This window comes from Bos indicus, chromosome 1 (assembly GCF_029378745.1).
Source record: "Bos indicus isolate NIAB-ARS_2022 breed Sahiwal x Tharparkar chromosome 1, NIAB-ARS_B.indTharparkar_mat_pri_1.0, whole genome shotgun sequence".
NCBI lineage: Eukaryota > Metazoa > Chordata > Mammalia > Artiodactyla > Bovidae > Bos > Bos indicus.
The window spans coordinates 75,211,017-75,236,113 of NC_091760.1; the positions used below are offsets into that span (position 1 = coordinate 75,211,017).

At 43.0% G+C, this 25,097-nt stretch overlaps 1 protein-coding gene across 5 annotated transcripts in view; it reads left to right on the top strand.

The window, feature by feature from the left end:
* MB21D2 (Mab-21 domain containing 2) overlaps window positions 1–25,097 on the top strand; it is a 122,771-nt gene that overhangs the window by 88,493 nt on the left and 9,181 nt on the right. Inside the window, exon 1 of one of the 5 annotated variants that reach the window (XM_019958077.2) lies at window positions 15–5,602. The exons of the other annotated variants lie outside the window; for them this stretch is intronic. The gene's annotated coding sequence lies outside the window, so the exon portion shown is untranslated. Of the gene's footprint in view, window positions 1–14; window positions 5,603–25,097 lie in introns of those variants that run through there. 5 annotated transcript variants of the gene reach the window in all.

Below are 25,097 nucleotides of genomic sequence, written 5' to 3' on the forward strand. Positions count from 1 at the left end.
AATAAATGGACACTTTTGAATGCACTGATGAGAAGCCAAATAAAATTAGTGCTGTGAACATTTTGATTATTTAAATTCTGCTTGCAGATTGTGTGGGCTGGTATCTTGGTTTATTAGATTGTTTGCTTCTCCTAATATTTTTTCACATGTTTTCTGAAATATTCACTTGTATTTCATGCAGTATTATGCCAGGATTACTTGGCTTCTGGAAAATGAGGGGGTTGGGCCAGATGATCTCTGAGGTCTCTTCTACGCTCTGTGTTTTTACTTGCCTGGCAAGAGAATTTGTCTAAAATGAATTGCATTCCCCCCACACACATTCATCCAAGCCTCTGTTCCCCCCATTCATTGTTTCCATTCATTCAATAGGCAGTTGGATGTTCGCTCTGGCCAGTTACTGTGCTGGGCACTAGAAATAAAGAAGGGAATGGGCCAGAACACCACCAGCCCCCTACCCTTAGGAGCTGACATTCTAATTGGGAGCTGGATAAGTAAGCAGAGTGTATTCAGGGATAAGCTTGGGGCAGCACATGGTAGTAACTAGAGGGAATCAAGGAAGGCTGCTCAGAGGATGTAATATTTTAAGTTGCTCCTTGAAACAAGGTGAAGATTGGGAGGAAGAATGTTTGGATGGACTTTCCTCTGTGTACCTCCCAGGGCTTTCTGCCCTGAAAGTTATTAGGCTATCTGCGAGATGTCCTTCTAGTAGAAATATCTTTGTTATGCTTTAACATAGGAGTCAGTGATTACTTCCGTGACTGTTATACTTTCTCAACCTTTTAAATTCTGGTTTCCCAGGTGATTTAGTGATTAAGAACCTACCAATGCAGGAGACCCAGGTTTGGTACCTGGGTCAGGAAGATCTCCTGGAGGAGGGCATGGCCACCCACTCCACTATTCTTACTGGCATAATCCTATGGACAGAGGAGCCTGGCAGGCTATATAGTCCATGAGGTTGCAGAGAGTCAGATGCAACTGAGCATCTTTTAATGTTACTTTCCTTTAAAAGCAGAAATGGATTTTAATAAAATGGGTTGGCAAAAGTATTGAACTTTTGAAATTAACCTTTTATGTACAGATATGTGAATCTTGAAGTCCAAACCAGCCATGGGTAACCTTTTTCTGTCCCTTCAACTCTCAGCCAGAAGAGTACTCTTTATCTTGGAGGGATGCATTTTGTTAAGCTGTGATTATACCCACTTAGGAATCCTCCAGCTACAAGTCATTTTAGAGATCATCAGACATTTATTATCAGACTCAATGTTTTTAAAGCAGATTGGATTCATTTTTGTATGGCATTAATTAAAATTAAACCTTTTCTAAACAATTTCTTTGCAGGTAATCTTGATTTTTTTTTTTTTTTAATTGAATGTGTCTGGTTACATCTGCCTATAAGTAGAGAACTCAGGATATTCAGTGTGAAAGTAATGTTTTGGGGGAACACATGTATACCTGTGGTGGATTCATTTTGATATTTGGCAAAACTAATACAATTATGTAAGGTTTAAAAATAAAATAAAATTAGAAAAAAAAAATGCCAGTTTAACTTTTGAATACTAGAGTGGCTTCTAAGTGTATCAAAAGTGACTTTTATCATATTGTAACCTTCTATCATATCTGTTTAGGAGAAACTAGAGAAACTGCATGCTAACTGATTATTGGTATTAGTGCAATGATTAGGCTGTCCTGTAAAGGATTTAGGCTTGTGCATTTATAGCCCTTCTCAGCACTTCTGTGTGGTCGAACTTGACTCTTATACCAGCATGTCAGTGCTGGTCTAAGAAATAGGAGACCTTGATCTGGTCGAAGCGCTGACATTCACTAGCTTTGTGGATTTTAACCATAGGCAGCATAGCTTTGGCTTTCTCATCTCTAAGTGTTGTCATCTGGAAAATGAAGTGGTGAGACTAGACGCTCTAAGGACCCTGGAACTTTTGTGATGGATGAATGTGAGTAATGAATGCTTCCTTCTCGTTTGCACACAGAGAAGCAAAACCATGAAAGATAAAATGGTCTGCCAGTGGCTGCAGGGAGTATCACCAGCTCGATGAGAATAGGTCAGGCTCTCTCCTTTTCTGGTCCTCTTCATCCTTTTGGATCTCATGCTCCCTCCTGGTTACTTGATATTGGACTTTACACTTAACAAAACCAGTGATTTACATTTGCTCTTGTGTCTGTTGAATAACTTCTAGGTAGATGTTTAAAAAGCACAGAAGTAATAAAGTTAGTTGGCAAGATCTAGTTTTAATAATGAATTCTGTCTCATCATGCCTATAAAAATTGGGGCCTGAAATGAACTAATATTACTTTTTTTATTGCATCTTATTTTGAGGAGAAATGGATAATTAAAGTGAAACAGTAGGAGTCACTCTCCAGGGTTCACAGGCTCTCCTCTTCAACCACATTCAGAAACAACTTCTGTAGGAGTGAAGAATCTAAGCAGATTCCCTCACTCCCCATTTTCCTTTGCGTTGATTCTATTAAGTTTGCTTGTGCTCATGTAATTAGCTTCTATATAACTTGCTGGGAATAATGTCTCTTGGTAGCCTCACATTTAGGAATATGATGAATCTGTTTGTTTGCAATCAGATCACATATTTCCTTCTGAAAAAAAAAACAAAAAAAAACAATGCTTTGGTTGACCGGTGCCATTTTAACTCAGTCATCAGCTGAGCCCTAAAACTTGTCTTCCTTGCCTGAGCTGTGGGTAGGAGTTAGTGTAGGAGGAAGGAAGAGGAGCAGTTTTGAAACTGGTGCATCATTTCCTCGACCTGGCCTTGGGAGGTCTCAGGGCCTTTCAGCACAAACCATAGTATATACTCTGATTCAGATCTCCCGTTCCAGCCAGGCAGGTGGTCTCCACTGCCTGGGAATGTCTCACTTCTATTGAACACTTTTATATATTAAGGAAGAAATGGTAATTAGCACCTTAATGTCCAAGAAGCAATTTCCATGTTCTCTTTTTAATTGTGAAAATGAACTTAATGGGTAGAATTTCAGGAAAGAGGAGAGGGAAAAGAGAAAATCCAGGCCTGAATATCTGTCTCTAGTTTCAGTTCTCCCGGGCTGCCCCTAGACTCCCCAGCTTCTTTCATTTCTGTACCCCCTTGTGTTTGAAAACCTTAGTTCCCTTGTCATATCCCTGGAGTTGTGAGAAGGAGCTTAAGAAAAGGGGGAAATGGGATATGGTTAGTTGTTCCCACTGACATATATGAGATGTTTGTAAGTCAGCTGTCTTCCTCTTTTTACAAAATATTTATTATATATATGAATTTGGTGGCACCACTTAGCATGCAGGGATCCCATGCCCCCTGACAAGGAATGAACCTATGCCCCGTGCCTCAGTGGAAGCACAGAGTTCTAACTGCTGGACTGCCAGAGAATTCCCAGGTCAACTCTCTTCTGAATCAGACACCTGGGTTCAAAGATCAGATCCACAGACCATGTGACCTTGGGCAATTATTTAACCTCACAAGTTTCCATTTCTTCATAACCACTCAGTGGCAGCATAAAAATGAATGATAATACATTAAGAATCCTTGGCTCAAAGTAGATGCTCACTAAATGAGCTCTGTTATTAAAAGGCCAGGAGTGGTTGGATGCAGGCATTAGCAGTATCTTGAAGACAGCAGCATCAAGGAGAGCTTTCACATCAGTGACGGGGACGTTGTTATTTGAAGGGGGCATCATGGCACACTCCTCAGTGTGTGTGTGTTTTAAGTAGATTTCTGGGAATGGAGAACAGGTGGCAAGGCTGCAGCATAGGTACCCCAGGGGTGTTACCTGCAGGCGTGCGCGGTTGAGGCCAGCTGAGCTGCCCCACAGAGGAAGAGGATGGGCCTTTGCAGGCAGGAGGGCAGGATGCTGGGGAAGCTTTCAGAGCCCGGTTGAGCAGCCACCAAGGCCTGCGTGCTTTCATCTGCAGTCACTTGCCATCTGTCTGAGGCGAGAATCAATATCAGGGGAAGGTGACAAATCAGTCATTGCCCTGAGACTGGCTGTAAATCCGGCACCCATTCTTTTCTTTCTAACCACTTGAAAGAAACTTCCCCGCACATCCTTTCCCTGAAACTTGGAGCTTCACCACTGGACTTGGAGTTGTGTTACTGCTTAGTCGCTAAGTCTCTCTGCAACCCCATGGACTGTAGCCCACCAGGCCCCTCTGTCTATGGGATTCTCCAGGCAAGAATACTGGAGGGGGATCTTCTCGACCTAGGGATCAAACCTGAGTCTCCTGCACTGGCAGATGGACTGTTTACCACTGAGCCACCAGAAAAGCCCACTGGACTTGGAGAGGTCCTTGAAAAGATCTGAAACAAACTTCTATGTTTTAGGCATTGTTGTCTTGGGGGGGATTAAAGATAGATGTGTTCTGTTCCATTCTGCTTCAGTCACATCAGTTCTCATCATGTCTTCGCTTTCTTTTTTCCCATCTGCTCCTTAGTATTCATGAGTTTTCGAGAAACAGCCCATCCCAAAGGCTCTGTTTGCCTCTGTGTATGTCCTCAGGGCCTGCGCTGTATACCCAGTGGCACCCATTAGCCTTCCATCCATTGTGTCCATTTGCTACAAACTTACTCTTAAAACCTCTCCTCCTCCTTTCCCTCAGCTCAGACACAATCACTCCTTTTAGTCAGGAAGAACATTAAAGAACAGCCTGTCTGACTGCTCTCTTGGGGGCTGTGAGTCGGCCTCTCTTAGGGAGCACCAGGGCTGGGCCCGGGTGTCCTGCTTGGACTCCCTCAGAATGGGCCCCAGGGCTTCAGATCCCGGCTTCTCCCCAGGGTGCTGACGTGAGCACCCGTGTTCCAGGCTCCTGCCCTACTGCCAGCCCCCAGCCTGCCTGGAACACCTGGAAATGGGGAGCGAGAGTCAAATGAGCGAGCAAAGTTGGCATAAAGTGAAGTCTTTCTGGAGCTTTGCATTGATTCGAGCAGGGAATTTGAGGGACCCCCCCTGCCCCCACCCCGCAACAGCGTTCTGTGTAGACTAGATCTTTTGTAAGCAACTGATTTACTTGCCTGCTGAAGGCCAGCCTCAGGCAGAATTGAGAAATAGCCAGCTTGATAGGATGCAATGATTTTCAATGCTTTTTGTTTCTCCCTTTTAAAACTGTAGGACTCTTACTTCCCATAGAAGCATCAGAGGAAGCCCAGTATGTAAAGCACGTAAGTGGTTCAAGTGGGGCTGGGAAGCCCAGGGACTGCCCATCCCTCGCACAGGCAGTGTCTCCTTACGCGCCTGCCCACCCTCCACTCACTATGAGCAGCTGGAGGCGCGCCGTTTGCCACTGTTGCCGTGAAAAGCCCATACATGGGGCTCAGGCAACTTTGTGTTAGTCACTACAGCACACCATTAAGCCCTGAACCTGACTTTCTGTTTGCGATTTGAGGGCAGAATGTCAGACTGAAAGATTTTGTGTAGAAGTACATGTGTCTGGTTTATAGCAGACCCTCCTAACATTGATCCCCACTTCTCTTTTTATCTCCTTGTCTCTTCCCACTTTCTATGCCTTTGCCTTGAGGTGTCCTCTCCCTATTCAGAAATCTGGGGATCTCTGGCACCAGGCGTCTTCAGACATGCTCAGCTCTCCAGGAAAAGCGTGAGTCACTCGTGTTCTAGTGTCAGTGCAGGTCAGCTCTGTGGTCCTCAAGAGTATCTTCATGCCCAGGTTCCAGCAGAAGAGTGCCACCCCACCTCTCTGATTAGCAGGTCGTCCGCAGCTGGCCTGAACCATTGACACCCAAGGGACTTGTACTGAAGGACTTGGTAAAACATTCCTATCCTCCGACCAGCCGACTGAACTTCTGTCCCTGGTTGAGTAATACTCTAGGCATTTACGTAACCATACAGTGTACACAGTCCGTGAAATCCTCATGTTCTCTGAAGTTGCGTTCTGAAAACAGCAGGGTTTATAGGGAAAACAAGGTTAGGAGCAGATCACCCCAAACCTATTTTACCTTGTAACCAAGAAGTTAATGAAAGCTCTAGCAATACTAAGAAAGAAAAAACAAAAAAACTCTAGTATACGAGTTTAACCTTTGGAAAAAAGTTGAAGGTGGCTTTATGAAAAGGGTTTTAGAAAAAAGGATAAATGTTGAATTTTGTAGACAAAGATAAAATGTACTAACATCATAGAAAACAATAAAAAGAAAAGTATTTCCATGACAGATCACATGTCAATTTGAGTCCAGAAGAATTTGAGCGCCATTAGCTCCGTGGATTGATGCCGTCTGCTGTGTTTGAGCATGTTTTGTTTGGCTGTTCCTTGGTTCTGCAAAATATTAAATGTTCTTGGAAAATTGCATGTGAACTAACACTACCTTTATTGTGCTGACACAATTTCACTATTTGCCAATTGTGTATGAGCTGTTTTATCTCACAGTGAGACATTCTGTATCAGGCTGGACTATTTCTAGATGTCAGTAGGCTAAACACAGGACTCAGGTGGACATGAGTGAGTCCTCAAAAAACTTATTGTCTTATGTGAAATTTGGGAATGATGACTGTGGTATGAGGCACCACATAAATCTCATAAAACAGAGTAATCAAAAGATTGTACAAAGAAAGAAAGGAAATCATATGTGTGACTGTGAAGGTTAGGAGGCAAAAACTTTTAGATGGAGTTGGTGACATTTCTGTAGGCAAGGATGTTGTCGTTGTTCAGTTGCTAAGTCGTGTTCGACTCTTTGCGACCCCATGGACTGCAGCACGCCAGGTTTACCTGTCCTTCACTATCTCTTGGAGTTTGCTCAAACTCATGTCCATTGAGTTGGTGATGCCATCCAACTGTCTCATCCTCTGTTGCTCCTTTCTCCTCCTGCCCAGTATTAGGGTCTTTTCCAGTGAGTTGGCTCTTTGCATCAGGTGGCCAAAGTATTGGAGCTTCAGCATCAGTCCTTCCAATGAATATTCAGGGTTGATTTCCATTAAGATTGACTGGTTTGATCACCTTGCTATCCAAGGGACTCTAAAGAGTCTTCTCCAGCACACAGTTTGAAAGCATCAACTCTTTGGTGCTCAGCCTTCTTTATGGTCCAACTCTCACATGCCTACATGACTACTGGAAAAACCATAGCTTTGACTGTATGGATCCAAGGCAAGGATGGCAGGCCCTAAAGAGAGAATGAATAAAGGTTTGGGAGCTGGAAAACAAGGACATATGTAGCAGACCGGTAGAGGTTGAGGGGTCCACTTTAGGGCTGGAACCACTGAGCATAAGAGAGAAGTAGGATGGAGGTTGGCCTCAGAATGTGGGGGGCCTTGGCTGCAGGGATCGTTGTCACCCTCTAGGGTTTTGAGCATGTGAGTGGTCAGAGCTACCCTGGAAGGAGCTCCTTTTAGCTGCATATGCTGAGAGATGATGGAGAGGAGTGGAGTCCAATTAAGAGGTATTACCATTGTCCTTGTGAGAGACATGAGAGCCTGAGCTCATGGGATGTATGGGGAGAGCATGATACAGCATACATTTTAGAGCCAGAATCTTAAGCATTTGTCAACTAAATGGATGGCATAAGGCTCTGGTGGTCTAATGACAGATGAACTGTTTGCAGTAATGATAGCCAGTGCGGACCTTGGTTTTGGAATGTTTGAGAGCTCATGCTGAGAGCTAGCAGGGCTGTGGCACCCTTAGGTTCTGGGACTGATCTATACTGAATTGTGGGCAATGCTTATATGTGGCCCTCAGGTTACTGCTGGCTAGATCCGTGCAGACGGAATAAAAGAGCTTGCCCTCAGCTCTGGGAGGGGAGATGCTGTTCCCTAGATTGAGACCTACCTACCTGCTCCCAGCCTCAGTCCCTGCTCAAGTTCTCATCTAGGACCATAGCATTTTTACATTCAAAAAGACCTTAGAAATCATCTTATCTCTATACCTTTTGTTGGATGGTAAACTATGACCCAAAAGGTCAAGTGTGTGTCCAGGGTAAGTCAGAGGCAGAACCCAGACTAAAACCTAGGACTCTCACTTTCCAATCTTTTAAAGAAATCTTTAATGGCTGTGTATTAGAGTTCTCCAAGAAACAGAACCAGCAGGATATAAAACCAGATTTATTATTAGGAATTGGCTCCTGTAATTATGGAGGTTGAGAATTCTCTCTGTCTGCTGACTGCAAGCTGGAGACCAGGAAAGCTGGAGCTGTAACTCAGTCTGAGTCTGAAGGCCTGGAACTAGGGGAGAGCCAATAGAGTAAATTTCAGCCTGAGGATGGGAGAAGGCAAGACAACATATCCTGGCTCAAGAAGTGAGGCAGGTAAAAGGGCTGGCTTCTTCCTTCCTTCACCTTTTTGTTCTATTCAGGCCCTGAACAGATTGGATGCTGCCCATCCACATTGGGGAGGGCCATCTGCTTTACTGAGACTATCAGTTCAAATGCTGATCTCTTCCGGAAATACCTTCAGATCAGATCAGATCAGTCGCTCAGTCGTGTCCGACTCTTTGCAACCCCATGAATCGCAGCACGCCAGGCCTCCCTGTCCATCACCAACTCCCGGAGTTCGCTCAGACTCACGTCCATCGAGTCAGTGATGCCATCCAGCCATCTCATCCTCTGTCGTCCCCTTCTCCTCTTGCTCCCAATCCCTCCCAGCATCAGAGTCTTTTCCAATGAGTTAACTCTATGCATGAGGTGGCCAAAGTACTGGAGTTTCAGCTTTAGCATCATTCCTTCCAAAGAAATCCCAGGGCTGATCTCCTTTAGAATGACTGGCTGGATCTCCTTGCAGTCCAAGGGACTCTCAAGAGTCTTCTCCAACACCACACTTCAAAAGCATCAATTCTTCGGCGCTCAGCCTTCTTCACAGTCCAACTCTCACGTCCACACATGACCACAGGAAAAACCATAGCCCTGACTAGATGAACCTTTGTTGGCAAAGTAATGTCTCTGCTTTTGAATATGCTATCTAGGTTGGACATAACTTTCCTTCCAAGGAGTAAGCGTCTTTTAATTTCATGGCTGCAGTCACCATCTGTAGTGATTTTGGAGCCCCAAAAAATAAAGTCTGACACTGTTTCCACTGTTTCCCCATCTATTTCCCATGAAGTGATGGGACCGGATGCCATGATCTTCATTTTCTGAATGTTGAGCTTTAAGCCAAATTTTTCACTCTTCACTTTCACTTTCATTAAGAGGCTTTGTAGTTCCTCTTCACTTTCTGCCATAAGGGTGGTGTCATCTGCATATCTGAGGTTATTGATATTTCTCCTGGCAATCTTGATTCCAGCTTGTGTTTCTTCCAGTCCAGCGTTTCTCATGATGTACTCTGCATGTAAGTTAAATAAACAGGGTGACAATATACAGCCTTGACGTATTCCTTTTCCTATTTGGAACCAGTCTGTTGTTCCATATCCAGTTCTAACTGTTGCTTCCTGACCTGCATACAAATTTCTCAAGAGGCAGATTAGGTGGTCTGGTATTCCCATCTCTTGAAGAATTTTCCACAGTTTATTGTGATCCACACAGTCAAAAGTTTTGGCATAGTCAATAAAGCAGAAATAGATGTTTTTCTGGAACTCTCTTGCTTTTTCCATGATCCAGTGGATGTTGGCAATTTGATCTCTGGTTCCTCTGCCTTTTCTAAAACCAGCTTGAACATCAGGAAGTTCACGGTTCACATATTGCTGAAGCCTGGCTTGGAGAATTTTGAGCATTACTTTACTAGCGTGTGAGATGAGTGCAATTGTGCGGTAGTTTGAGCATTCTTTGGCATTGCCTTTCTTTGGGATTGGAATGAAAACTGACCTTTTCCAGTCCTGTGGCCACTGCTGAGTTTTCCAAATTTGCTGGCATATTGAGTGCAGCACTTTCACAGCATCATCTTTCAGGATTTGGAATAGCTCAACTGGAATTCCATCACCTCCACTAGCTTTGTTCGTAGTGATGCTTTCTAAGGCCCACTTGACTTCACATTCCAGGATGTCTGGCTCTAGGTGAGTGATCACACCATTGTGATTATCTGGGTCATGAAGATCTTTTTTGTACAGTTCTTCTGTGTATTCTTGCCATCTCTTCTTAATATCTTCTGCTTCTGTTAGGTCCATACCATTTCTGCCCTTTATCAAGCCCGTGTTTGCATGAAATGTTCCTTTGGTATCTCTGATTTTCTTGAAGAGATCCCTAGTCTTTCCCATTCTGTTGTTTTCCTCTATTTCTTTGCATTGATCGCTGAAGAAGGCTTTCTTATCTCTTCTTTCTATTCTTTGGAACTCTGCATTCAGATGTTTATATCTTTCCTTTTCTCCTTTGCTTTTCGCTTCTCTTCTTTTCACAGCTATTTGTAAGGCCTCCCCAGACAGCCATTTTGCTTTTTTACTTTTCTTTTCCATGGGGATGGTCTTGATCCCTGTCTCCTGTACAGTGTCACGAACCGCATTCCATAGCTCATCAGGCATTCTATCTATCAGATCTAGGCCCTTAAATCTATTTCTCACTTCCACTGTATAATCATAAGGGATTTGATTTAGATCATACCTGAATGGTCTAGTGGTTTTCCCTTGCAGACCCCCTAATCTGGGCATTCCCCGATGCAGTCAGGTTGGAGTTCCTGCGTGCTAAGTCATGTCCCACTCTTTTGCAACCACAGGGACTGTAGCCTACCAGGTTCCTCTGCCCATGGGATTTTCCAGGCAAGAATACTGGAGTGAGTTGCCATTTCTTCCTCCAGGGGATCTTCCCAGGGATTGAACCCATGCTTCTTATGTCTCCTGTGTTGGCAGGTGGGTTCTTTACCATTAGAGCCACTAACCAGAGAGACATGGTTCCTCTTTCCAGGTAAGCAAACTGGACGTGACCAGTACTGAACCTTCCTCCCCACACAGTGAGTTAAGGGAAGATCAGGACTAGTGCCTCAGTTTCTTAATCTGATTCCATGTTCTTTCTCGCACTTGGATTGTAAATTTTGTGGTTCTGCTAAACCAGGTCTGAAAGTGTGATCCGGGACCAGCAGCATCAGCATCACCTGGGAATGGTTAGAAATGCACCTTCTGGGGTCCGCACCAGCACCACTGACTCAGAAACCATGGTGGCCGAGGCCCAACAGTCTGTTTTAGTGAATTTCTCCAGATTATTTTTCTGCGTGGTCATTAGAGCACCACTGTGGTTATAAGACAGAATCTGTTCAGGATCAAGGATTTCACTACATTTTGTTCATATACCAAATTCACAGGGAACACAAAGACCGTATTAAACGAAACGGACCATAAAAATCAGTGGGTGTGTGCTTGGTTGCTCAGTTGTGTCTGACTCTTTGCAACTCTTTGGACTGTAGCACACTAGGCTCCCTCTATCCATGGGATTTTTCAGCCAAGAATACTAGACTGGGTTGCCATTTTCTCCTCCAGGGTATCTTCCCGACCCAGAGATCAAACCCACATTTCCTGTGTCTCCCGCATTGCAGGTGGGTTCTTTACCCACGGAGCCATCAGTACACCTGTCTTTCTCTGTTTCTCTCATTTCCCTCCATCTGTCACTCCTGTCAACCAGGTACATTGCACTAACTTTTCATTAAAAATGCTTTTCTGTCCCTTAAAAGTTGGCAGAGTTGTTACGAGCTTTGATTCATTCAACCCACATTACATGACAAACATGGGGAAACAAAAATAAAAAGAAGAGAGAGAGAGAGAGATGGTTGAATAAATAGGCAAATACTGGAACATTTCCTAAAAAAAAAAAAAAAAAAAAAAAAATCACATGCCCAAATGGCAAGTTAAAAGTCAGTAATGTTAATTGACCCAGAGAAGTATGAACAGAATTTAAAAAGAAAATTACAATTTCTCAGCATCTGCAAAGTTCCAGAACCTATATTGGGAGCTTTATGTAACTATTGCAGGCAAGTCTTATAATAACCTTGTGAAAGAGGCGATATTATCTTCATTTTTTTTTTTTAAATGAGGAAACAAAAATCTCGAGAAGTTCCACACTTATCCAGACGTCACAAAACTAGGGTTCACATTCAAGTTTTTCTATATCCTAAACTCGTCATCTCTCCATCACATCATCCACCCTATCTCTTAAGGTATCTCTCTTTTCCGTATACCCTGTTGATCTTAAAGCTATGGAAATTTATCAGTGGTTGTATGACATTCCACCATTTCAAAAGAGTTGCTGCAAGCAGCATGTGGACACTGGGGAGTCATCAGTAAGGAACACTGTTTCTGAAACCCAGATCCATCTGGGACTCACTCTGGAAGCATATCAGTACAACCAGGAATTAATTTTTAAAATGTATATCCAACCTTCAGGCCTTTCTCCTACCTATCCTTCGGCTTGTAGCCTGGCCAACAACCTTAAAGAAAAATTAGGAAGACGTGCCCTCTAGTGGAAACATGGAGAATGTCCTCTGGTTTTGCTGGGTGGTTTCTCCCCAAACCGCCTCTTCCCCCTTGTAAAATGGAATTATGGAGCTATTCATCTGAAAGGTGAACGTCTCGTGACAAGACTTGGATCAGTGCACACATGTCCTTTTTGTAACGACCTTAAAATGAGATTTCTGCATCTCACAGTCACATCACACTTGTGTTTTAATGACCTCTTTAAGGACCTTTCTCAAGCTGGCATCATCTTTTAAAAGAATGCTTGTCATTTAGTCTTTTCCCCACTTCATTGAAACCTGATTTCACTGAATTTTTGGAAGGGACACAGTAGGACTATGGGTATCTGTATTAAATCTCATTGCACCTGAATTCACCTCCTGGTCAGTAAGTTGATAGCTTTGGAAACTGTACACTTCTGTCTAAATGGCGTGATTTTGATTTCATGGACTGAGCGGTCATTGTGCCCATCGCCACAGGTGTGTTGCTCGGCTGCCAGTCAGCCCCACAGTGGATGCTCACGGACCCACATACGGACTCCCGAGTGAGGGTGAGTGCGTACAGAGCACTTTCAGGATTTCCATTGATTATACAATTGGGTTCCTCAAGTTTAAGATTAAATAGAAGACAGAAATCAGCCACTGTCTGATGGGTAGAGAGTGATAGAAGGCATTGAAAATAATTGGCAGGAATCTAGCAAAAGTATCCTTTTCATTCAGAGCAAATTGAATAACTTGGAGGGTGGAGATGTAAATGAGTCCCCCAGTTGTGAGGCATGAGAGATGTCCTGACCTCAATTACTGTCCTGTTTCTAAAAGTCCCACCAAAGTTAAATCTTTCCTGATTTGAAGGATGGCTAGTCTTAAGCTCTTCAAGGTTTGAGTGAATCACAGGTCCAGTGAACCCCTTCCTCTAACCTGCCAGCTCTGCCTTTCTTAAGTCCATGTAATTAAACTTTCTGCTTTGAAATTGAGGAAGGGAGCAGACAGTCTCCATTTTTTAAAAGCATTTTTTTAAATTGCTGGTTTAAAACACACACATCTCCTTAGAGAGTATGTTTCAGTCCTTCTGGGGTGGGGCATGGAGACCAGGATTTTCCCATGCAGGGCTAGTGGCTCCGGAATGGTGTGGAGAGGGCCCTGGGCTGAGGGTCAGGACTGAGGGCTCAGCTGGCACCTCTGTCGGCTGCTGTGCTGCGTCACCCTTGCCCAGGGCTTCAGCAACATGCTGTGTCCCATGACAGTCGCGCTGCAGACCTTGGATAAGTTCTGAGCTCAGTAATCTGTGCTTCATTCTTACTCTTTGTGCACGACACACATACAATTTCAACTTCATCCCCTGGAGTCCACGAGTTACCAAGTTGGTGTCTGGTTCAAAGGACATCCTTCAACAGTGTAAAGTTGTTTTTTTTAAAGAAAACACAAACCAAGCCCTTTTATATGTCTCTTAGCCACCATTATAGTTTACAATCTCTGAAGCTAGAATATTGAATTTCCCTTTTCATCCTCATACCACTGACTCTTGGTGCTTTTTGATGGTTGGAGGAAAAGTAGGAGAAAGAAGTCATCTTTCAAAGTATCACTTTGACTTGTCAGCATGAAGAGACTCTCTTTTTGACTGTTTTTAACTTTTTTTTTTTTTTTTTTTTTGCCGCCCTGGACTGTAAAACACCACAACAATTTGACCGTCTTTTAAATGAACTACTCATGCTTTTAAACTGCAAATTTCCACCTCTGCACGGGGCTTTTTGGCTAGATGTTTTTCAAGTGTAACTTCTCTTGATGTGAACATTTTCAAGCTCAAACAATAAAGTATGTTTTTATCTAGACACTGGAAGTATTATCAGGGAGAAAATTGTGGCTCAGATTCTGCTCTTTATTAGGCTGTCAGGACTTTTTTCCACATCTGTTTTCCTTGGAAACATGTATTTAATTCCCTGTGTGTGTGCATTAAATCACTTCAGCTGTGTCCGACTCTAAGTAATCCTGTGGACTGTAGCCCATCAGGCTCCTCTGTCCATGGAATTCTCCAGGTAAGAATACTGAAGTGGGTTGGCATTTCCTACTCCACGGGGTCTTCCCAACCCAGGAATCAAACCTGCATCTCTTAAAAATCCTGCATTCGCAGGAGGGTTCTCTACCAATTCCCTAGTCCTTCCTTAAATTGTAGGTATGGATGTGCAAGTGTTAGTCACTCAGTCGTGTCTGACTTTTTGTGACCGCATGGACTGGGGATTGTAGCCTACCAGGCTCCTCTGTCCATGGAATTCTCCAGGCAAGAATACTGGAGTGTGTAGCCATGCCCTTCTCCAGGGGATCTTCCTAACACAGGGATTGAATGCAGGTCTTCGGCATTGCAGGCAGATTCTTTAGGGTCTGAGCCACGGGGAAGCCCCAGGTATGGGTGTAGTTGTACTAATCTGAACTTTTGTATGGAGTGTTCCAGCTTTGTACAGTGGAGAAAATTTAAGACTTGTTAATTGAGATGTTATTTTTTTGAAGTGGCAGATTTTTAGAATGTTAAGTACTTTGTTGTTTGGAAACTTTATTGAGGGTATTAGTTCAATGAAATAACTTTTTTTTTTCAAAGTTAAATGAAGATAAAGACAATATAGACAAGGGATCATCACTAATAATAGGCATTATAACAACATAGAAAAAAATTAAGTAGTAATTTTAGGTATCTCATTACTTGAAACATAAAGACAAGTTATTTTCTATAACGAATGTGTTTTTGTTTATACCTGGAAAGATGGACATTTTGTCAGTAACCCAGTCAGTCTAGGCGTAGCTTGGGCTTCTAGATTTACCATCTGTAGATTGCCTCCGGCAAAGCAAGCATTACATTTTCAGCCCTTTCTTTCCTTTTCTGCTCACTCAGTTCAGTTCAGTTCAGTCACTCAGTCGTGTCTGACTCTTTGCGACCCCATGAATCGCAACACGCCAGGCCTCCCTGTCCAACACCAACTCCGGAGTTCACTCAAACTCACGTCCATCGAGTCAGTGATGCCATCCAGCCATCTCATCCTCTTCATCCCCTTCTCCTCCTGCCCCCAATCCCTCCCAGTATCAGAGTCTTTTCCAGTGAGTCAACTCTTCGCATGAGGTGGCCAAAGTATTGGAGTTTCAGCTTTAGCATCATTCCTTCCAATGAACACCCAGGACTGATCTTCTTTAGGATGGACTGGTTGGATCTCCTTGCAGTCCAAGGAACTCTCAAGAGTCTTCTCCAGCACCACAGTTCAAAAGCGTCAATTCTTCAGCGCTCAGCTTTCTTCACAGTCCAACTCTCACATCCATACATGACCTCTGCTCACTCTGCAACAAGCAAATTGATAACTTGGTAAAGAACCCGAATAACATACCCTTCTATCTTTCAAGTAATTATATGTGGTCAGACTAATTTTTAATCTTGTTTTGGCCAAAGAACTCTGTGGATATTTTGCATACTTATTTTGACTGGTCATTTAGCCACCATGCACCTGCTTCCATACCTGTACAATGAGAACTTAAGTCTTCTTCACAGAACTACTGCTGAGAACAAATGAGAAAAGAATTGTGACCGTTCTCTAGGAACTGCAAAGCACTGTAAATGTAAGACAGCATTTATTTGGATTCGGTGGCTCAGTGGTAAAGAATCATTGCTTGCCAATGCAGGAGACACAGGTTTGATCCCTGGGTGTTAAAGATTTCTTGGAGAAGGCAGTGGCAGTCACTCTGGTATTCTTGCCTGGAAGATCCCATGAACAGAGGAGCCTGGCGGGCTACAGTCCATGGGGTCGCAAAGAGTCAGACACGACTGAGCGACTGAGCACACAAATGGACTGAAGCCAGGTTTAGAAAAATCAGTTCCATATTGGGCTCCTGAAATTTTTGAGTGTGCTTGTTTGTTTGTAGTCAGAATGAAACAGTTTTACATGAAGAGCAGTGCCTTAAACTTCATAATGTCAAAAACTCCCCTCTGCCTTCTGTCTCCCTTATTCCTAGCTCCTGAAGCTTTATACATGGTTTCTTTCTTTATTTCATCTCAGCTGCAACCAGTGAGAGCTGAAACTGTACTTTGCAACAAGGTCTTCAGTGTACTCTTAAGAATCAGTTGACAGCCATATTGCCTGCCCAGACAAAGCATCTTTCAGTCTGGGCTCCTCCTAGGTGGAGACTGTCAGCTCCTGAATAACCAGATTTCCTTTGGGAGGCCGAAAGACAGAAGTTTTGAGTGGCTGAGGGCAAATAGGTCTTAGGGTGGTGCATTATTATAGTCTTATCAAGTCTTGTTGTTTAGTCACTAAGTCGTGTCCGACTCTGTGTCCCCATGGAATGTGGCCTGCCAAACTCCTTCTCTGTCCATGGGATTTCCCAGGCCAGAATACTGGAGTGGGTTGCTCTTTCCTTCTTCAGGGGATCTTCCTGACTCAGGGATTGGATCTGAGTCTCCTGCATTGGCAGGCAGATTCTTTTTCACTGAGCCACCAGGGAAACTCATATCAAGTCTTAGTCCCTTGCTTAAACCTCTGTCTCCCCAGAGCTTTCATTGAGGAGTTTATGACTCTGTGTGTGTGTGTGTGTGTGTGTGTGTTAGTAGCTCAGCCGTGTCTGACTCTTTGCAGCCCCATGGACTGTAGCCCGCCAGGCTCCTCTGTCCATGGGCTTCTCCAGGCAAGAATTCTGGAGTAGATTGCCATTCCCTTCTCCAGGGAATCTTCCTGACCCAGGAACTGAACCAGGGTCTCCCAATTTGGAGGCAGATTCTTTACTATCTGGGCCACCAGGGACTTTGGTTCCAGAAACTCTTAGCAAATGAACAGAGTATTGGTGCCATCTCCTGGCAGTTGTTGGAAACTGCTTTGTAAGAGACTCCATTTATTTACCTGGTTTGTTCTTGGGCATCAAAGGAAAGATGCACTGTTACAATCTTTTTTAAAAAATCAGGTGTTAAATTATGGTCTTAAGTCACACTTTATTTCTTTTAGTTTTTCTTTTAGTCTTCGACTAAGATCATTAGCTGAAAATTGGTGCTTTGGAGAGTGTCCTAGGGTTAAATTATTCTCAGAGAACAAGAGGAGATGCCTTTAGGTTGCCATATAGCTTATGGTCAGCTTATTCACAAGCTCCTAGTTTCTCACTTTCTTCTCTTTAGAATATGTAATAGGAGTCCCTTGGTTGCAGATCTAGTAGCTCTGGAGTCTCTCTTCATGTCAGGAAAAGTGTCAGATTGACATTTCTATTCAAGTATATGTGCTAAATTGCTTCAGTCATGTCTGACTCTCTGCAACTCTATGTACTGTTGCCCACCAGGCTCCTCTGTCCATGGTTTTCCCAGGCAAGAATACTGGACTGGGTTGCCATCTCCTTCTCCAGGGGATCTTCTCAACCCAGGGATCAAACCCACGTCTCTTATGTCTCCTGCATTGTCAGGCGGGTTCTCCTTCACAACTGTCGCCACCTGGGAAGCCCCTCCAAGTATATCAATCTGAAAATTTTCACCCTGAAGGATTCCAGTAAACTCTCAATGTAGTGGCTTACTTGCGAGATGATAGTAAGAAGCACGAGGGAGCAAGGAGAGCCGTTGAGACAAAGGGATAAAAGCCAGTTAAGGGGCTGTTGGTGAGCAGATTCATCCCGTGGGACCCTCTGGGAAGCTGTGTAGCACTCATCTTAGAATTGTCCCACCACAGTCTGGGGAAGTTGGGGCATTTGTCTGCTGATTGCTGCCTGCCGCTGGTGTCTGCGGGAACTCCCCTGTGCCTCCCAGTGGTGCCGAGCAGAGATGACCCTCTGGCCGAGGAGCAGAACCACTGACCTTGAGGAGGGCAGCTGCCATCTTGTAGGAAATCGCCTACCATGGCTGCAGGATAGGGATGGCATCAACAAGCTGTCCTACACACACACACACACACACACACACGGATATGCACACATACTAGGAAAAAGGGTAAAATCGGTGAAGTTAATAATAATAATAATAATAATAAGTAGTAGTAGTAGTTATTTTAAATCTTCTTTAGATGTGAAAATGGTTACAGTTCTAAGAAGATTTTGTCAGACAAATATCTCGAAGTGTTGATGAATGAAATGAATATATCTCGGCTTTACTTTAAAGAATTACAGCCAAAAAATATAGGGATAAATGAAACAAAGAATGGCAAAAGTAATTGTTGAAACTGAGTAGTGGGTCCATGGTGATTCATTATACTATTATCTCTGTAATTCGCTATGTTTGAAAATTTCCAAAGTAAATAAAATTTAAGCAGGAGTTATGCTAGCCAGTGACAGATTTTAAATCCTTTTGCTGGATCTTGTTTATATAAATTGCAGTCGTTTTTGAGCTAACATAGCAATTCTAAGTGTATAGTGTAGACCATAGCTAGTAGAAGGTGAAGGTGTTAGTTGCTTGGTCGTTTCCAACTCTTTGTGACCCCATGGATTGTAGCCCACTAGGCTCCTCCATGGGATTTCCCAAGCAAGAATACCAGAGTGGGTTGCCATTCCCTTCTCTAGGGGATCTTCCCAACCCAGGGATTGAACCCGGGTCTTCTGCATTGCAGACAGATTCTTTACTGTCTAAGCCACTAGTAGAGCCTCTTTTTAATCAACAGTGATGCATTGGCTGCTGGGTCACAAGGGGAATATCTCTTGCTGCACTCAAGGATAACACTTGGGTTGTTTTGATTTTTTTTTTTTTTCCCCCAATGAAAAGGCACAGAATTCTTCATGCTTATTTCCCCATGGTTCAGCATATCTGAGCTGAATTCTGCACGGAGGAAGAACGTAATGGTGGTAGATACTATTATCCACAAAGGGGGGAAAAATATCTTGTTTCAGAACTCAGTAAGAACTTCTGGCTTAGTGGTTAGTATGTCCTTTGGTAATAATGCTCTTGACCACTCTCTGTCTCTTTAATCTGGTAGCAAAAACTTGGGGGATATGACTTTAAAATTCAGGCTTTGCTATTTGATTAAAGTAAGCAAATTAAGCTATGCACTTGAATATATAGGAACATTTTCAGAGATTGTCTTGAGGGGTGAAAGAATCTCAAGGATGCCTTGGGAATTAAAACACTTGTGGCATGCTCGTTTAGAATTGTCAAAGCGTTAGGTCTGCAGCACACATGTGCATGCTCACATTGCTGTGTGTCACAGCACTAAATGTTCACTTAAAAAAGTCATTTGTAATCATGTCTTTCCTATAATCCTTGACCCATTTTGCTCATAATACTTCATTCCCCAGGGGTGGCTAAAATAAGCTTTTAATCTGCTTTAAAAATCATTTCCTCAAAAATAGAATTTATTTTTGGAGAGAGAAAGAAGCTTCCACTAACTGTTTCTTGTAATGTTTTAAAGGTCCATAGATATTAAATATTTACTCTCTCAGGAGAGCCCATTTAATTGGAAAGCATCATGGGATAGTGAAAAGAGTATGATAACAACCTGAATTTTCATCCCTGCTCAGTTTTTATGGCAATGGACAGTTCATTCAAGTGTTAGTTATCTTGATTTCCTCATCTGTAAAATGGGGACAAGATGACCTACTTGAAAGTGCCAAGAAGACAGAAGAAAATGACACAGGTGAGACGTTCAGTCTGTGCCTTAATGCGTAGCAGAGCCAACCAGTGTCTGTGCCCCTCTCAGAGAGCCCTCTACATGAGATGTGCATCTCTGAGACTGTGCTTTGTAAAGTCAGTCCTTCTTTTGCTGTGATGTGTTATTGCTAGTATGGAGATCTCTGTTTAAAATTGGCACGTTGGTTGGAGGGTAGGACAGCAGCTGGGCTGCAGATTAGAAATGACAGAGTAAAACAGGTGAGAGAGAAGAGCCTCCTGTGTTAGAACACAGGATTCGCCTGGATTTCTTCTCTTGCCTATTAAGGAGCCCACATTGGATGGTCATATGTGGCTACACGAGTCTGTGTTACAGTTGTCTGCCTTCAGCAGTAGACTTTGGTGATGGGCAGCCACCTCGGCAGACATCTGTACTCAGGCTGTATCACATGTTAGTATTTTTAGTCTTCACCCCTGCTGAAGATGCTGATTGGTTATTTCTTGGAACAGGAAGTTCACTCTCGCTGTAGGCAGCCTTGTTAGGAAATTCTACCAGATAGATGAGTTTTCCATTTATAGATTAGACTGATTTTTTTCCCTATATATACTCCACTTAGTGGAATTATAAAGGTAAAGTTCATTTCTCCTTTACCAGGACAACTCATCACATATTTAAAGGTATATCTCATGGTCTTCTTGAATTTTCCGTTCTCCAGGATAAGCAATTTGCCCTTCTCCTCCTCCACTGTGTTTTGGCTAGGACCTTTATTCGCTTCTTTCAAAGTTATTATCTCAGCTTGTAATTATATGTTCATTAGAGTGTGTGATTATTTGATTAGTGTGGGAGTTGTTTGTGGTGCTTATCAGATATTTCTGTCTCTCTGCTTTCCTTGAATGAGGTAGAACTGCAGTTTCTTCCCTGGGGTTGGGTGGGACTAGTTTTGGCCAGCGATGTGTGAATGCAAGTGATAGATGTCATTCCCAGGCCAAAGCATGTAGCTGCTGAAAAGAGATCTCCCAGGGCTTCCTTTTCCTCCAGTAGAGAGTCTGTGAGGTTCTAGATGAGGGTTACTCTATCCGTCTGGATCCTGGATGAAGGAAAGAAGAGCCCCAGCCAGCAACCCCTGCTGGTCACGTGGCATGAATGAAAAATAAGACTTTGCGGTTTGACATCTGAGTTTTAGGTTCATCATAATCTCATCTCTCCTGATCGAAGCAATTGTATCTGGCTTTCTCATTCCATGATAAGGATCATGCAATGGGGACTGTGGGTTTCTCTTGAGTTTTCAGTATCTGACAGAGTACTAGCCCAGAGGAGGCACCAATACCTATGGGTCACATGCATGATCTTCACATTCAAATCTGAGTTTTGAATGAATGGATCACATTCAAATCTGAGTTTTGAATCCTACTTCCATCCTTGCAATTTACTGGACTTGGCTTCCTTCATTATTCCTCCTCTAAAATAAGAGACTCTACCCCTGCCTATCAAACCCAGCTTTCCAGGTTCAGGGTCACAAAGTAGTTTGCATATACATCCCCAAATGAGGAAGGAATACAGGACAGACTCAGCTGCCACAGGCAGAGACAAAAGAGGATTTGTTGTTGTCGTTGCTCAGTCCCTGAGTTGTGTCCAACCCTTTGTGACCCCATGGACTGCAGCATGCCAGGCTTCCCTGTCTTTCACCATCTCCCGGAGCTTGCTGAAACTCATGTCCATTGAGTCTGATGCCATCCAACCATCTCTGTTGTCCCCTTCTCCTCCTGCCTTCAGTCTATGAGGAAGGATACGTTTAACTTAATCCTGAACATCTCCTCATGCCAAGAGTTGACTCATTGGAAAAGACTGATCCTGGGAGGGATTGCGGGCAGGAGGAGAAGGGGACGACAGAGGATGAGATGGCTGGATGGCATCACTGACTCGATGGATGTGAGTCTGAGTGAACTCCGGGAGTTAGTGATGGACAGGGAGGCCTGGTGTGCTGCAATTCATGGGGTCACAAAGAGTCGGACACGACTGAGCAACTGAACTGAACTGAACATCTCCATTAGAAGTTTCTTGCTTCTTCTGAAGATCAGGAGAGAGGCAGTCTGGTCATTGCGGATATATTTCTGTATCCTTGTGTAGCTTTATGATACCATATTGGCATCACTCTTGCTTTTCACTTGCTACTGTTTTTACCTTTCAAGAATGAGCCTCCTTAAATGATCACTCCTTTTGTAAATTAAAACCTAGCTTTCCTGCCCTGTTGTAGCTGTGGGAGGCTGCTAGGTGGCGCTAATGAGATGCTGTCCTTTGAGTCTTGCCAGTAAGTCTTGCTTGGTAGAAACTATGAGGTTTTTTAACTATCCCAAGAAGTTAAAAGGAGGAAAAGGGCAAGACTTATTAGATGGGAAAAATATATTGATAATGTGGGCACATCTCCAGAAGCCTCTGTTTATTGATTGCCACTTAAGAACCAGACCATACACTAAGTAATTTGGTGTGTATTTTCTTTTTTTATCCTCCTGGCCACCAAACAAGCTCTTGGTTGCTGTTCTCCCATTTCGCAGAAGGGAACTGAGGCCCAGAGTGTTTGATTAGGTTGGTCCTCGATGACTAGTACTTGAACCAGGTCTAACCCATGTTCATTCTATTCAGAGTAGCTTAGTAAACTTTGCCAAAATCCATCAACTTTTAGAACTTGAATTTTAATTTTTAAGAAAGACTAGAGAGGCTTTTACTTTTTTCCCCAACCTAATCTTTGATTTGATAGAGATGTGCTGATAATATTTCCTAGTACATTATATGGCAAATACCATGATTCTTAAGTTGTGGTTGATGAAATAGTCAAGTTGACTGAACCAAACAGTACACCCAATACAGAGTTGCCCACCCATCCCAAAGTCTGTATTAGCCTCTGCAGTAATAAAACCCTGACAGCAGGAGCTCATAGACGAGTGAGTGGGAGAGCATCTTTCATTTACTGACCCTCTTTGCCAATTACGGTGCCAAATGCATTATGTTGTTGTCTTGTTAAGGAGGGACAGTAAGTCATGAATGCAGCCACTATGATTATAGGTATAGAAAGTGCTAAGGTAAGAATTCAAATCAAGGTCCTATAGGGGTGTGTAGATTGTTCATTTTACAGGACATTTGTTCTGACGAAACAACAAAAGGCTGGAATCCCGCTCACCCTCACATGCCAGTCTGTGTGCCGTGCTGCCCCATGGCAGCCTCCAGAGGAGGCATCCCTGGACCAGCTTCAGTCTAGGTACAGGGAGGAAAGGATGCTCCACTCACGTCCCTTCATCTAACATGCTTTGTAGGCCTTCACGTGCTCAGAGCCTTGAGATAGATTATCAGCTCTGTGGTATAGGAGTTGTTTGGCTAATCCAGTTTTATAGGTAGTGGAGAAAGGGAAGAATTTATGGGGAGAATAAACTACATACTACGTGCTTGCATGTGTGCTAAGTTGCTTTGGTCATGCCTGACTCTTTACGACCCTAGGGACCGTAGCCCACCAGGCTCCTCTGTCCATGGGATTCTCCAGGCAAGAATAATGGAATAGGTTGCCATGACCTCCTCTAGGGGATCTTCCGGATCCAGGGATCGAACCTATGTCTCTTACGTCTCCCACATTGACAGGTGGGCTCTTTACCACTAGCGCCACCTGGGGAGCCCACTATGTGCTTAGATATTTCATATCAACCCTAGAAGTGCAGTTTTCTTTGTTTCATTTTGAATAGGTGAGGAATTGGAAACTCAGAGAATTTAAATAATTTATCAGTCTTACTTAAGTAGTAAATGACAAACCCAGGATTCAAACTCAAGCCTATCTTGCTCTAATTCCAATGTTTTCACAGACATTAGCTTAAGATGGGAAAAGATCAAGGAAGACTTCTTTGAGGAGGCATCTTTCAAATCAGTCCTATTACTATATATATTTAGTCAATAGGTTATTACCATCCATGATTTAATCAGTTCTCTAAAAGGTTTAAAGAAAATCACATGCAGTTGGGTACTTTGCTGGCAGTCAGTGGTTAAGACTCTGTACTTCCAATATAGCGGGTGTGAGTTCAATTCCTGGTCAGGGAACCAAGATCCCACATTTTTAGCCACACAACATGGCTAAAAACAGATAAAAATAAAAATTGTATGCAGTTGTCTCAGAGTTATGCTAAATAAAACAGACTCTCTGACTTACATTAATAAAACATGTAGTTGTTACTATTAGTGGTCACTCAGCAGATTATTGACAACTGGGAAGCCCCGTTGGTGTCTCACTTCTGTATTTCTTGTGTTTCATAGGGTATTTATTTGGGAAAAATGAGTAGCTTCTTGTAAGACAAATCAGGTGCATTCTTCCTTCTGATAAATGCGGATTATCAGGCATGATCTGTTGCCTGTCAAGGTCACACTAAAGCTTTGAGCAGCAGAAGTGCAAAGCTGGCATTTTGCCTTGAGACCTGCGCTGCTTCCCTTCCCAGCCAGTTTGCATTCATGTCGAGTCGAGTATTGTCATAGGGAGAATGGTGTGCGTGTGCCACTCTGACCTTCACAACCACTGTGGGAATAAGACAGTCCTGTTATCCTGTCCCTTGGGCTCTGTGGCCTTGAATGAATGATTTCTCCTCTCTGAACTAAAGTGTTTCACATATAAAGTGAGGGACACCATATAGATCATTTCTATCTGTGAATAAAGAAAATGCAAAAACTTTCCTCAAATTGAAGTCATTAAAAATCCCAAAGATTGGTGACTTTTTAAGAGGGTGGCCATGCCTACTTCTCAGAATGCAGCTCAGACAATCAAGCCTGACAAAAATATTTCAAGCATAAATTATTATGTTCTTACAAGAAGGTTTTATATTGTTTATTAACAGCTAAGGAGACTGCTCCCCTAGAGAATGTATCATAGTCATAAAAGGACTTTGTCAAATTTATCCCATTCTGTACCTTTCCTACTATTAAGGATCAGTGCCATAAAGACACTGTTATTGATATTTCACATAAGTTGAGGTGAAAAGGTAATAGTTTTTTTATGAAACAATGAATATTATTGAGATATTCAGGTCTTTTTTATCTACATAGAAATCTTTTTTATATACATAATCAAAGATATATAGAGAGGTAAAAGGTATTCTGTAGCTTTAATTGCAAGACATAAAAGTTTTACCTCTTTGATAGATCTTTATCCCCTCACCATAGTCAGGAATTCTTTTTTTTTTTAAAGGAATCTGTACAAGTACTGGGCTTCCCTGGTGGCTCAGACGG